The sequence below is a fragment of the Aristolochia californica genome, unplaced genomic scaffold (assembly GCF_029961685.1).
Source record: "Aristolochia californica isolate CCGP_79_NKW_82.1479 unplaced genomic scaffold, dmAriCali1.0.hap1 SCAF_1, whole genome shotgun sequence".
In the NCBI taxonomy this organism is placed as follows: Eukaryota; Viridiplantae; Streptophyta; class Magnoliopsida; order Piperales; family Aristolochiaceae; genus Aristolochia; species Aristolochia californica.
The window spans coordinates 4,248,056-4,261,504 of record NW_027181770.1 but is presented as its reverse complement, the minus strand read 5'-3'; the positions used below and the strand labels follow the sequence as shown (position 1 = coordinate 4,261,504).

Here is a 13,449-nt window from a genome sequence, read left to right as displayed (position 1 = left end):
ACCGGCGCCGGTAGTGAAGTTAGGGGCCATTGCTGCGAGTCTCAATATACAGTTGAGATCAGCTGACATGCCCGCTGCTGTGCAAGAGCGAGCGTTTCGTTTCACCGCCACGCTGTTATCGTCTGCGACGACAAATGCTCAACGCAAACCGATCAACGTCACCTTTGCTATCCACGCCATGGCATTCCGTCCACTTCATTTCACGCAATTTTAGGTGAATTATATTAAATCTGTATATTTTATTATTATTTTCTAGGTATAATCTGACTGTATAATCCTATAAAATGCGTGTGGGTAAAGTTTCGGATGGTTCGTGACTCACTCCCGAGGCGGATTTCTCTACTTTATCAGTCGGAAATCTCTCGTTTCTTCTGTTCAAAACCGCAGTCCGACCCGTAGCCGACTCAAGTCACTGAATCGAGAGTCCGAAACAGTCCATGGACCAGAGCATCATGATTCTGTTTCCTTTTCTACTGTCTGAGCTGTTCATCTTTTGAGCAGCATTATTGTACAGGGGTAACTGATCTGGATGTCTGTTTTTTTGTTATAAAATTAAATTTGTGTGGCGAAGAGAGTACAGACTGAAAAGCTTGGGATTAATGCCTTGAATTTCCTGTTATGAGTTCCTCGATCTTCCGACACTTTTTCGAAACTTCTTTACCTGGTGAGGCGGTGAATCTGAGGGCTTCTGTGGCTGCACCACCATGTGGGCGCTGCCTGCCTTTGACTGGTTGTCTGTCCCCAAACACCACCATGTGCTTGATGGTTGTAAACAAGTAAATTTGGAAAACGAGAAGTGATGCATTACGTGTTTAATTGCCAACAAGCACGCATATAATTAATAAAAATATTAAAAATTATAATTGTAATCTCTTTAGCTAATCAAAATGATTTCACCCCAAAAACCTTCATGTCGGCCAGAGAGGCGCATCTTCCCAGCCTCTACGGGAAAATGACACGGAAGAAGCTGCGGATTCCATTAACCTACGAGAGTGGTAAAGCTTGGGGCACATCATCTCAGATATCCGCCTGTGGAGGTTATCAGAAAATGACATCACAATTGCCGATTTTTCAGCACTGGTTAACGTTCACAGAGAGGAAGATGACGTTGGCTCGCTCATACTGTTTCAGAAATCCGCTCGAGTACGGGAACCACGCATGGATCCGGTATGATGATACTGCATCCACAATATTCAACCGTGTAGCTTTGATATGATGGTATTAGATCTGTGGCCCTCGATGGGTTACGATGGTACGGGATCTGTGGCGATCAAACGTGCGTCGATCCGATATGATGGTACTGCAATGCATAAACTTGGGTGTGAATGGTCTTATCTTCATTTTCTCCATCATTCCAGTTGAGTGTGGGATCGGACCTGGACAGCAGCTTCAGCCCAAGGCTTGGAATTGCATCATCGACCTGAGTTCATTAACTATATAAGTTGGACGAGCAAGCAGAAGCTGAGGATGGCTTGGACTTGTAGTCGCGAGCTACAGGAACGGCGGAGAGATTTATTAATGAAATCGCAGGCATTGGCCATCCACGTATCTTCTTCACTGGTATTTGACCTCTTTGACCGTTTTTATGAGAAACGCTTTTTTCATTAATCGTGGTCTCAACTTCTGGCAGTTACAATTCCTTCGATAACATGAAACTATGAACAACCTTATGGAAAGTTGTCTTCACGTTTTGTTGGTTTGGTCCCCTGTCTCGTCACTCAAGCCCCTTCAGTTGAGCCATCGCTGAGAGTGTTTAGAGATCGGAAGCACCGAATAGAGAAAAAAGAGAAGGAATCTGAAGCGTATGGAAGGAGGTATGATTTTGCTTCAGTTTAAAATTATATGATGAATTTCATGTTGTTAGAAATTCATGTTTAAGGCTTACAGTTGGTATCAGAGCAGACCTCTGATCCAGGGTTTCGGTTCCATTTGAGCTTAAGTTTAAAAGCTCTGTTTACGGTCTCTGTTTTTTAAAAACAAATTATGCGCTCACTGCTTTCCACAGTCGGGGCTCTCGCATCAGCGAAAAGCATCGGAGAAAGACGCAGCACCGACGCTGGCGACCATTCCACACGGTTTGTTGGTATCGACATTGTATAAAAACAATTGGTGTCGGCAGTCTCTGTCTGCTCTCTATGCGGGACTGTCGGCGGCTCTCTAGCGACGCCTTAAAGCGTCGAAGCCGCAGTGCTGACGCCGGCGACCATTCCAACAGGTTTGCCGGCATCAACGACTTGAAAGAACGTCGGTGAACCTGCGCGGCTGGAGGTTGAAGGCGACCTCCAAAGCGCATAAATTGGTTAATTAAAACCATAAGGTATTTTCGTAAATATCGGGCGAGTTGGCTCGGGATGAGTCTTTTGCGACTTGCCGTTCCAACTCGGCAACTGCGACTCAGGTCGGTGTGACTCGGTGTAAAAAAAAAAAAAGCATGGGTCGACTCGGACGAGTTGAGTTAGCTCGCCGTTCCAAGACCAAGCCGACTCGGTACTTATATTTGATTTTGTGCCAACGGGATTCGAACCCGCGCACTAGCAAAATCAATTGCGCTAGTAACCATTAGGCCACTGGCCGTCGACTGTTATGCATATAGGAATTTTTAGATTTATTTCCTGTTATAGATTTTATGCCTTTTTTTGGCTTATATTTAAATGCATGAAATTAAAGTTATGCATAATATTATAGTTTTTAATTATGTATATCTTATGAAAATATTTTGTGCATAATGATAATATGTCAGTGTAAAGTAAAATTATGCAATTCGTGCTATTCTCATACATTTATGAGATTTAATGTTTAATGATCCATATAATTTTTATTATTTAGAGAGTAGCCACAACATCTTTAACTTAATAAAAATTATATATTATTATTAGGATTACATAAAGAATATTAGATATTAATTGTAACTAATTTTACTTGATATAATAAATTTTATCCCACAAGAATTTTTATTATATTTGAGTTTATTAGTTAGGATAATATATCAAGTTATTCATAATTTACCCACATGAAATCTGGGTTTTGAATCTTGTCTTTGGAAACATATTTTGGACATGAGATGAAGGACCTTTCAGTGACTTGTGCAATAATGATGACCAATTGGACATGGCCTAGTTAGTGTTACTTAGTAAATGCATAATGATGACCAATTGGGAACACATCATATTCAAAAGGATATTGCAAGTGGTTTCAAGTTATTTTTCGTTATTTGTCAGCTACTAATTCCCATACTTCACCAAGTTCTTGTGATGAATGGCCTTCTAGGTGTCTGGTCCAATCCTCTTTCTTGTGTATCCAACATAATTCGTTTTATTTGAGTGTCAACGTGTTTAACCTAGTTACCCTGAGCCTTGTGACCCTCGAACATGAGATTTTTCTCAAAAAATCCCTCCATGTGATCAGTGAGCCATGGTCCCAATTTTGTCATATACTCGTGTTGCTAGTGACAATTTGATTTGGTATTTAGTTTTTATTGGGTCCAAGGCTCTATCCCAAAATGACTAATCAACTTAGGAAACATTTTTCCCAACTAATAAACTCAAGATCCTTGTATTCACTAATCCATGTGGGACTATTCCTTAACACTCCCCCTCACGTGTAAACCATTTTTTTGTGATTCTACAAGTGGATAATTTAGGAGTAGGCAATTTAGGTGTAAATCCTATTTTGTCGCTCTACAAGTGGATAGTTTAGGTGTAGGCCATCTTTTGTGGCTCTACAAGTAGATAGTTTAAATACAGGCCCACATATGAGTACCTACTCTGATACCATGTTAAGTTGGGTCCAAATCCCATCCCAAAATGAGATTTTTAAAAACAAATTAACGAAGCATGAAGTTAGTTAGGATTGCATCTGGCATAATTTTTGTTGTCTGAAAGCATGTCAATTTTTGCTGGTTGGGCTCAGAAGTTTCCCTCTCATCTCAATATGGTTCTACATTAATTTGGTATCTTTCACCTTTGATCTGCTAAATTTTAATGTTCGTCAGTTCAAAACTGAAATTTGATGATAACACTTCTTTTTCTCTTTTTGCAGCAACGGCCTCAAATTTTTGGGAATAAGGAATATTGAACCCTTTCCATGTTGAGGTGAACTAGTTCTATTCGTACATTTTTGCTGAGGTTGCCCCTGAAAATTTGTACTGACAGTGGTAATCTGGGATTGTTTATACTCGATGTTGGTAATTAGTAATGAGAAACTCTTGTTATGGCCACTGGGTCTAAGACATGACCAAATGATACTTTTTGAGCAACTGAAAGTGAAAACTGTTGTTCTTTTTCAAGCATTTGAGAAAGTAAATCGGTTCTCTGAGATCAGCCTACGCAATGAGCAATCTATCGTTTGAAGTACTGTCTTTAACAGAAGTTTCTCTCGTCGTATTTTCTTATATGGTGTTCAAACTAGCTAAAAGCCCCTCTTAATCGATGGGTAGTAAACTTGTGCTTGAGAATACCCAAATGTAAGCGCGTCACCTCCTATTGGTTTGGATTTCAATGGATCCTTAAACTTCATCCTTGATAATAGGAATTTCAAATGTTAATTCACGTAGAAAATAAATTTAAATCCATGCAGTATTATTACACGAGCGAGTTGTATTACTTTGTCAACCCTTTGCTATTCTTGTTTCTTGCTTGAAATCAAAAGCGGCAGGTGGAGGGGTTTAGGGTATTAGTAGAAGGAGAACAAATGCAATGGTTCGATCTTCTGCATCCCGTTGTCTACGAGCTTTACGCGCAGAGAGCAGCCTCTCCACCACGCTCTGCTCCGTCCTATTTCTCTCTTTTTCTGATCGAAAATGCGTCGCGACGGGGTTTTTCCACTGCTGCTCTGGTTCGATCCGAGGATGAGAAGGAAGCCTGGTGGAAGGAGGCGATGAGTAAGCTCCGGAACATTGGAATTTCCGCTCATATTGATTCAGGGAAGACCACTCTCACCGAGAGAGTATTGTATTACACGGGGAGAATTCACGAGATTCACGAAGTCAGGGGGAAAGATGGTGTCGGGGCCAAGATGGATTCGATGGATTTGGAGAGGGAGAAGGGAATTACGATCCAATCCGCGGCTACATATTGTACGTGGAATGGTTATCAGGTGCGGTTGGCTTTTACATGGATTTCGTACTGTTAGTACAGTTTTCGATGCCTATTTTGTTTACGGAAATTCGGAGCACGCATTTTTAGCTCTCTTCTGTACTGAGTCTGATTGCTTACTCATTCGTTGGTGCTGTATTTGTTTGATGTTGAAGTTGACAAGTTTTAGTCAGCTGATTCCCATACGGTAGTTCGATGTGCTTTTCTTATTGATTGGATAGAATTGTCAGAAATTCTAAATTTATATGCAAAGTCTCATTTTGAGGTGTCTGCATTTTCCATTTCTAGTTTTGATCGACGGCATTTCATTTCTTAAAAATAAGAATTCAACACTGTAGCCATGCCATTTGCTTCTTGTTTTTCTGTTTTTAGAAGTTCTTTTATGTGTCGAGACTAAAGAGTCATTGTCATAGTGTTGCCGCAATGCCTCAAATAGACTTGCACTGTTTAGCAGCTATTGAAGGTCTCCTTGGTCTATATTGTTCAGTCCTATACAGTCAGCTCCGAGAGCATCTATGTGATTTAATATCTCTTCTTGACAGCTTTCCGGTTTAAGCAGTAGAACTGTGGAAATGCAGATGCGGTGTTGAGCTTGGAACTAAAACCTTATTGAAGTAGCATAGGCCTTCATATTTTCAACAATGGATTTGCTAGTCAATGTTGATACAAGCTTGCATGGATTTTTGTGGCCCCAGTATTCTGTTTTTCTCTTAATTCACCAATCAGGCTTGTACGAACTGCTCAGCCTTTTTAATTTCTGGTTTCTTTTATGAATTTAACAGAATATTGCGATTCTGTTGCAGATTAATATAATTGACACTCCTGGCCATGTGGACTTCACGATTGAAGTGGAAAGAGCCTTGCGTGTTCTTGATGGTGCAATCCTTGTTCTCTGTAGTGTTGGTGGAGTGCAGAGTCAGTCAATTACTGTTGATCGTCAAATGAGAAGATATGAGGTCCCTAGACTTGCATTTATTAACAAGCTTGACCGAATGGGAGCAGATCCATGGAAGGTTTTGAACCAGGTAGGTATCCATTTTTTTGAAGGTCGATGGGCATTTGTGATTTTTAAGCACAAGACAGAACCTGATAATGTTGTCGTAGCTGATAGTTTACCTGCTAGACTCTTACAGCAGAGCCAATCTACCTATCTACCATTTTTGGTTTTTTTTATAAGAAAGGTGAAATCTATTATATAATAGACAACAGTTAGCAAATATCTATCAATTATTTAGGCGAGATGGACTGATATCTAAGAACAGATCACTTAGTTCAATGGAATTGGATCAACTAGTTGTTGCTTAATGACTTCATCCTGTACAGTTTACTTCCTGTGTATTCTGAATAAGGCCAGTTTGATCCAGTTACAAGGGTTCTGGAGCAACAGACCTTGCTTGCAGATGAAAAAGAAAGCACGAGAAAAACCTCGGTACTAATATCTTTACAACTGTTATTCTAGGCAAGGGCTAAGCTTCGCCATCATAGTGCTGCTGTGCAAGTTCCAATTGGATTAGAAGAGGAATTTGAGGGTCTTGTGGACATTGTGAATATGAAGGCATATTACTTTCATGGTTCCAATGGGTTCGTTCACACATAGCTTTTTTTATCCTTTTTTGCTTTCAGATTTATTGATTACAAATTCCACCACATTTGTACATTTGTAATTCTTCAATCCTTATTTGCAGGGAAAACATTGTCTCAGCTGATATTCCCACAAATATGGAGGCTGTAGTCAAAGAAAAGCGGAGAAAACTGATTGAAGTTGTTTCTGAGGTGGATGATGTACTAGCTGAAGCCTTTTTTAGTGATGAGCTCATATCCCCTGCTGACCTTGAGGTGTACTAGCTGATAAGTTAATTCTTATATATTCAATTGTTTTTTCAATAGATTTGTACTTGATTGTACACATCTGAAAATTTATCGGTTTTATTTATCTATTTTTATATCAAATGTTAAAATGGTTTCTTCACTACCTAGCTCAAGTGCCTCCTTACTTGTTTTTGTTAGATGGCGATTCGCAGGGCTACTGTTGCAAGGAAATTCATCCCTGTGTTCATGGGGAGTGCAGTCAAGAACAAGGTCATTAACTTTCTTTTTATTTTCTTTATTTTCTTTTTGGAATATCAGTCATTACCATCAATTAGATATTCAAAGATTGACATTCATGGAAAAAGCTGACATTTATAAGAATCATTAGTGATTTCATGAAAGATCACTGATCCTCATAGATAATTGCGACAAGTGTTGAATTTTGATGTCATTATTGATTTTCATTTCTAAGAATGCTACTTATGGGATTAAACATGATATAAGACACATTATCTGTCAGTTTTGCTGTTTTTTAAGGGGGTACAACCTCTTCTGGATGGGGTACTTAGTTACTTGCCTTGTCCTGTTGAAATCAGTAATTATGCTCTTGACCAGAACAATAACGAAGAGAAGGTGTAAACTATTGCTCTTGATTTTTATTTTCTTTTGCATGCTGGGTCAAACCTTTTTCTTCTTCCTGACTATTTGATTTTGATTCTCCTGTTTTCCTGTTCAAATGTTCTTCCAAAGGTTCTATTATCTGGTTCCCCAGTTGGACCCCTTGTTGCCTTGGCTTTCAAACTGGAAGAGGGGCGTTTTGGTCAGTTAACTTATCTAAGGTAAATTTTTTATTTTCTTTAGTATTGGATTACTTAATTTTTTTTTTTATGAAAAAGGACACGAGTTGTATGATCTATAGAACAGATCCTGTTCAAGTATGATCATACACGATGGAATGATCCTATTAAAGTTATGCAACATTTCAGTCCTCATCATTTGCTTTTCTTTTTGAAAGTTGAATTTCTTTTCTGTTTTTTCCAGAATTTATGAAGGCGTCATTCGAAAGGGTGATTTCATAATTAATGTGAACACTGGCAAGAAAGTTAAAGTAAGTCGTGTCTTTTAGTCCTAAGATTCCATTTGCTTTATGAGGTTCTTAAGGTGGCTATCTAGAAATGAAATCTTAGTAATGGAAGTTTTTTTCTTTAAAATTTTGACATCTCTATGTGAAATTAGTGAGGTGTTTGTGTTTTTTAAAAGGAAAGCTTTTCTCTAATACTTTACTGTATATAAATAAATTTTACTCTATTACGATATCCAGCGGTATTGTCATCTTTGCTGACGTATCTTTGATGTTTGTTTCATGAAGGTTCCCCGCTTAGTCAGGATGCACTCCAACGAAATGGAGGTTTGTTCATCTTTATGTTGCATTTCCTAGTTTAACTTAGGTTCTTTTGGGCTTTCTTACTCTTTTTCTTCCTGCAACAGAGCGGCTCCAATTTATTTGAATGCCTATGTTGTTAATTGTCTGTGAACTTGTTTTAAAGGACATTCAAGAGGCCCATTCTGGACAAATTGTTGCTGTATTCGGTGTAGATTGTGCATCAGGTGCAAACCCATCAATCTTTGGAAACTACATTTTCCTTCAACTTGTGGTTATATGAGCTGATGGATGAAGAAACAAATGACTTGGGGAGAAGCAAATCTTTGTGTGAAAGACCATCTCTATCCATGTCTGTATCATTCTCTGGATCTAATGCTTCTTTATGATCTGGTTTGCCAGGTGATACTTTCACCAATGGGTCAGTCAGGTATACCATGACTTCAATGAATATTCCTGAACCAGTCATGTCTTTAGCTATTTCTCCAGTTTCCAAAGATTCTAGTGGACAAGTAAAGTATTACCAACTAATTATTTGTTTTATTTCTTTTTGTACTGCATTGGGAGCATTGTTTTGTTTAACTTGGTTGCTCAACTGTTTTTTTTTTTTTTTGTCAGTTCTCAAAAGCTTTGAACAGATTCCAGAGAGAGGATCCCACTTTTCGTGTTGGTACTGACATTGAAAGTGGTCAGGTGCTGTTTGAATCTAATTTTTCGTTTAAACCTAAAAATGCATTTTCAAACCCTAGAGTTATGTGTTGAATCTCTTTGGTCCACAGACTATAATGTCTGGAATGGGAGAACTGCATTTGGATATTTAAGTTGAAAGAATTCGTAGAGAGTATAAGGTATTGCAAGATCTTTTATCCATACCTTTCAACCAGCTTCTATTATAATCTCCATACTTTTGAACCAGTTTTTCACCAGATTTTGAATACCATCTTTTTATGTACTCTTGGGTGCTGTATAGGTTGATGCAGTAGTTGGAAAGCCTCGTGTTAACTTCAGGGAGACGATCACCCAGCGTGCAGAATTTGATTGTTTGCATAAGAAGCAAACTGGTGGTCAAGGTCAATATGGAAGAGTTTGTGGGTCAGCACTAGCTTTTACATATTCCAGACGTTTTTTACTTTCTGCAATCATATACACTACTGATTTTGGACATGCACTTACGAATAGTACTGACCTTATGACATTTTTCACTAATGCTTTGTTGTTCAGATAAGTTGTACTCAAGTGATTTGGCTGATGTGTAGTGTGCCCTGGTGTATTGCTAGAGATATTCTACATGCAAAATATATGTTGTTAAGGTTGTCGTTTTGTCATTTCTGGCCAGATATGTAGAACCACTCCCAACTGGTTCAGCTACAAAGTTTGAATTTGAGAACATGATTATTGGACAAGCTATTCCTTCTGGTTTTATCCCTGCAATTGAGAAAGGTTTTAAAGAAGCTGCAAATTCGTGAGTGCAAATTTTGTGGTACTAGTTGTAATGAACTATTTATTTATTTTTATTCTTTATCCAATCTATCTTGTTCTGTACCCTTGCAGGGGTTCGCTGATTGGATATCCTGTGGAGAATATATGTATTGTCTTGACAGATGGTGCAGCCCATGCTGTGGATTCCAGTGAACTGGCTTTCAAATCTGCAGAAATTTATGCATTTAGACAAGTTTTACCTGCTCTTATTGGCTCGTAGGAAAGTCTTTATCGCAGAATCCACTGCATGTTACTGGAACACCATTATGTTTGAGTGGAGAAAAAATTGGCGTTCCATTCCTGACATTAGCCAGTGTTTTGGTCATAAACAGTGCTACGCAGCAGCAAAGCCCGTCATCCTGGAGCCCACTATGTTGGTTGAGGTAAAAGTACCTACTGAATTCCAAGGTCCTGTAACCGGTGACATTAACAAGTAAGTGTGACAGTTTCTATATCAACTGTTTTAAGTTCTGAGATTTCATTGAGGTACTCCTGCATCTCGTTTATGTAAAATTGCTTGTTTTATGTTTCAAATGATAGGCGGAGGGGGCTGATTGTCGGAAATGACCAGGATGGTGATGATTGTGTGATCACTGCACATGTATGTTCTAAGATTGTTTTCAATATTTTTGGTTTCAGTTTGATATTCTCCAATGATCATTGTGGAGTTTTTTTAATATGGATTTAACATTTTTTAAAGTAAATAATGAATTCAACATCTGAGAGTTCTCAAACATTGGAAACCAATGTTTTCTAACCTGGTCCAGCTGGGTGATCTAACCAGTAGTAACGCCATCTGAGAACCGGATAGGTCCTACCACCACCGAAAAATGTGGCCACCTGAAAACATCTGAAAACCCAGCTGGGTCAGTAGCTGCTACCCAGCTCCCAATATAGAAAGCTCTAATATGACCTTGGTAGCTTATTCAAAAACAGGAGATCAGGTTCAACTTATTTCCTTTATTATGTACTTTCTTAAATATGTAAAATAAATGGTTGTCTTTCTGTTCTGTTCGTCTTTTCTTCTGTTTAATCCCCTTTTTCTTGGTTTCCTTATGTGGTTGATATGTCCAAAAAATAATTCTGCCTAGATACTTTAATTAATTAATTTGTGTTTTATTTTAGTTTATAAACTTACTTGATTTGCTAGCATGGCCTTATTTGAAGCAAAAACTTTAATTTTGATTAGATATAATTAATTTTATTTTCTAGTTTTATGTCATGCATTCCACTTCAAATGCCTTCCTCTGCTTGATCTTATATCCTGTATCTGATCTTTTTTTTTCCTTTGTTAATTTTATCAGTAGCTGCAGCCTGAACTGTCTTGTTGATTTTGACTTTCAGGTTCCTCTGAACAACATGTTTGGTTATTCTACATCTCTTCGGTTGATGACCCAGGTGATTACTTGGGTTTTTCAATCATGTAGAATGCTTAATTTCGGAGTATGATAAAACATTGTGCGGCTTTCTTATTAAAGCCCTTAAGATGCTGTAATTTAAAACTTTGAATCCAACATTTCATATTTTACATAGGATGCAAGAGGGATCAATTAGGTGTGCATTAAAATTCATGGTCATGCCCCTCAAAAACTCTACTACATTCTTGTACTTATGCGTGTTTTCATTAATTCTCACATCAGCTTATTTAATTGTAACTACTTTTTGCAGGGCAAAGGTGAATTTACAATGGAATACAAGAGCATTTTCCTGTTTCTCAAGATGTACATATGCAACTTGTGAACACTTACAAGACAAGCAAGAGTGCTGAATGACAAGGTGGCATCTAATAGCCACAGTTTTTTTTTTGTATTATTTGATATTTTTTTCCCCATTTGTAACGTTGATATTTATACAACAGGAACTGAGATTAGTGCTTTGGTCCAAAGGGTAAGTTAACCAACTAATAAGATTGATAGCCTAGAACTTGTCATGTCTATAACTTTTCTGATGGATCTGTAGAGATATCTGTCTACTTTATTTTCTTCCCCTATGTAGTCATGGTGGAAACTAAGGCCGTTCTTGGAGATATCGGTTTGGTGATGTTTATTGGCTGATTGCATCGACGGTTCAGGTACTGCCCCCTCTTGCCTCATTTTGTAGGGTCATTTGTGCTTGGAATTGGATGCCATTCCGGGAAAGAAAGACATTTTTATTTGTAATTGAAATTGAGTTAACAGTTTTCTTTTGGATAATCAAGACCCACAAGCCAATGTCGGCTGTGGTCAAATTGTGTGTATTTAATATTTGTACGTGCAGTGGGCGCCACCTCTTTTGCTGGAAGGGGGCAACACCGCATCTGATCGGACATATTGTTTGCAATATTGTATTTGTTGGGATCCTAGCGTGGCGTAATGGCAGCAGACAACAGAAATTGACCTTTGAGCAGGTCACACAGAGAAACGGATGACGGGTACACCTCATTTCACTTTAATATTTCTTTCTATTAAAATTTAGATTTCTCTAACAAAGGGTCTGGGTGCAAAGGAATATGCGGTGTCGCCAATTATGGAGAATCCAAATATGATTTCGAATTTTGAAAGAGATGGAAATGACAAGCATGACCTGTGATGGTGCGTCAATGACGATGGGGTCCGGATCATTCGGAGACCGCCCAGGACCCACTACCTCTCCTTGCATGTGACAACAAGAATCGCCGATTTAGACCGCAATAACGATTTTAAAAATTCGACCAACCACTAGTGATCCAACTCTCAGGATCACCACACCGACTTTGCAGATTTTCGTTTTCTCTGTCATAGGATAGGAGCCAAGTTCATTAAACAAAAGAAGGAAATTCTATAAAAGAATCGTGAGCAATTAAGCTTTCATTAATTGGCAAAGCCTTGCCTTGTACGAAGGATTGGTACAAGATTTTTCATAGACAGAATAGAGAGAGAAGTTTTTGGTCTTTTTTCTTTCTCCAATCCCGGAACGAACCAAAGAATTCTTGGTTTCACCTATGAGCCGTAATAAGGGTCTCGATGAATCTCAAACCGTCGAACCTGGGAGCGAATTTTTCTATTGAAGATGAAGTTCTGGAGGAGGAATGATCTCGATCATCTCTCGGATTATTTTCCTGAGAAGGAGACAATTGAAAAAAACAAAAATTAAGAGGACGTTGATAATCCAATTATCCGAGTTCCAAACACAAACTCATAGACCCACAAGAACGATAATTTTCTTTGTGGAAGAGGGGAAGCATGACCTAGTTCTAAAAATCATTAAATCACAAAGACTTTCAATTTTTGAAAAAGAAGCAAAGGCGAAATAATTCTTTCTACTTCTAAGACCAACGAAAATGACTCGGAACATAAAACAAGACAAAAGAAAACCGAATTAATTAATTCAAGAAGTCAAGAAACAGTTCAATCTCGCTTACCGCGTGAGATGATCGGAGCTTTATATTCCCGGACAAATCAGACGAACTCGAAGAATCTGAGACGGCAGCCACCGAAGCAGCAGCCATGGAGGCCAACAGCAAACCCGCTCTCTTCATCGAAAGCTCCCAGACGGAATCAAAACTGCCGAGTTACGAAAAGATAAAAAAAAAACACAAAAAAGTGAAATCTCAGACACCGCTTGAATCAACGAATGTTTTCAGAGAGCTTCTTCTCCTCTCTCGCAAAATTAGGAAATCTCTGGCATCTCCTTCCTCGATTGGAGCTATATATAGACGTCGCCGGTAAA

The 13,449-nt window shown here is 38.5% G+C and overlaps 1 pseudogene; it reads left to right on the top strand.

The window, feature by feature from the left end:
* Positions 1–4,694: 4,694 nt before the first annotated feature.
* On the top strand, positions 4,695–11,749 carry LOC137950559 (elongation factor G, mitochondrial-like; annotated as a pseudogene).
* Positions 11,750–13,449: the final 1,700 nt, after the last annotated feature.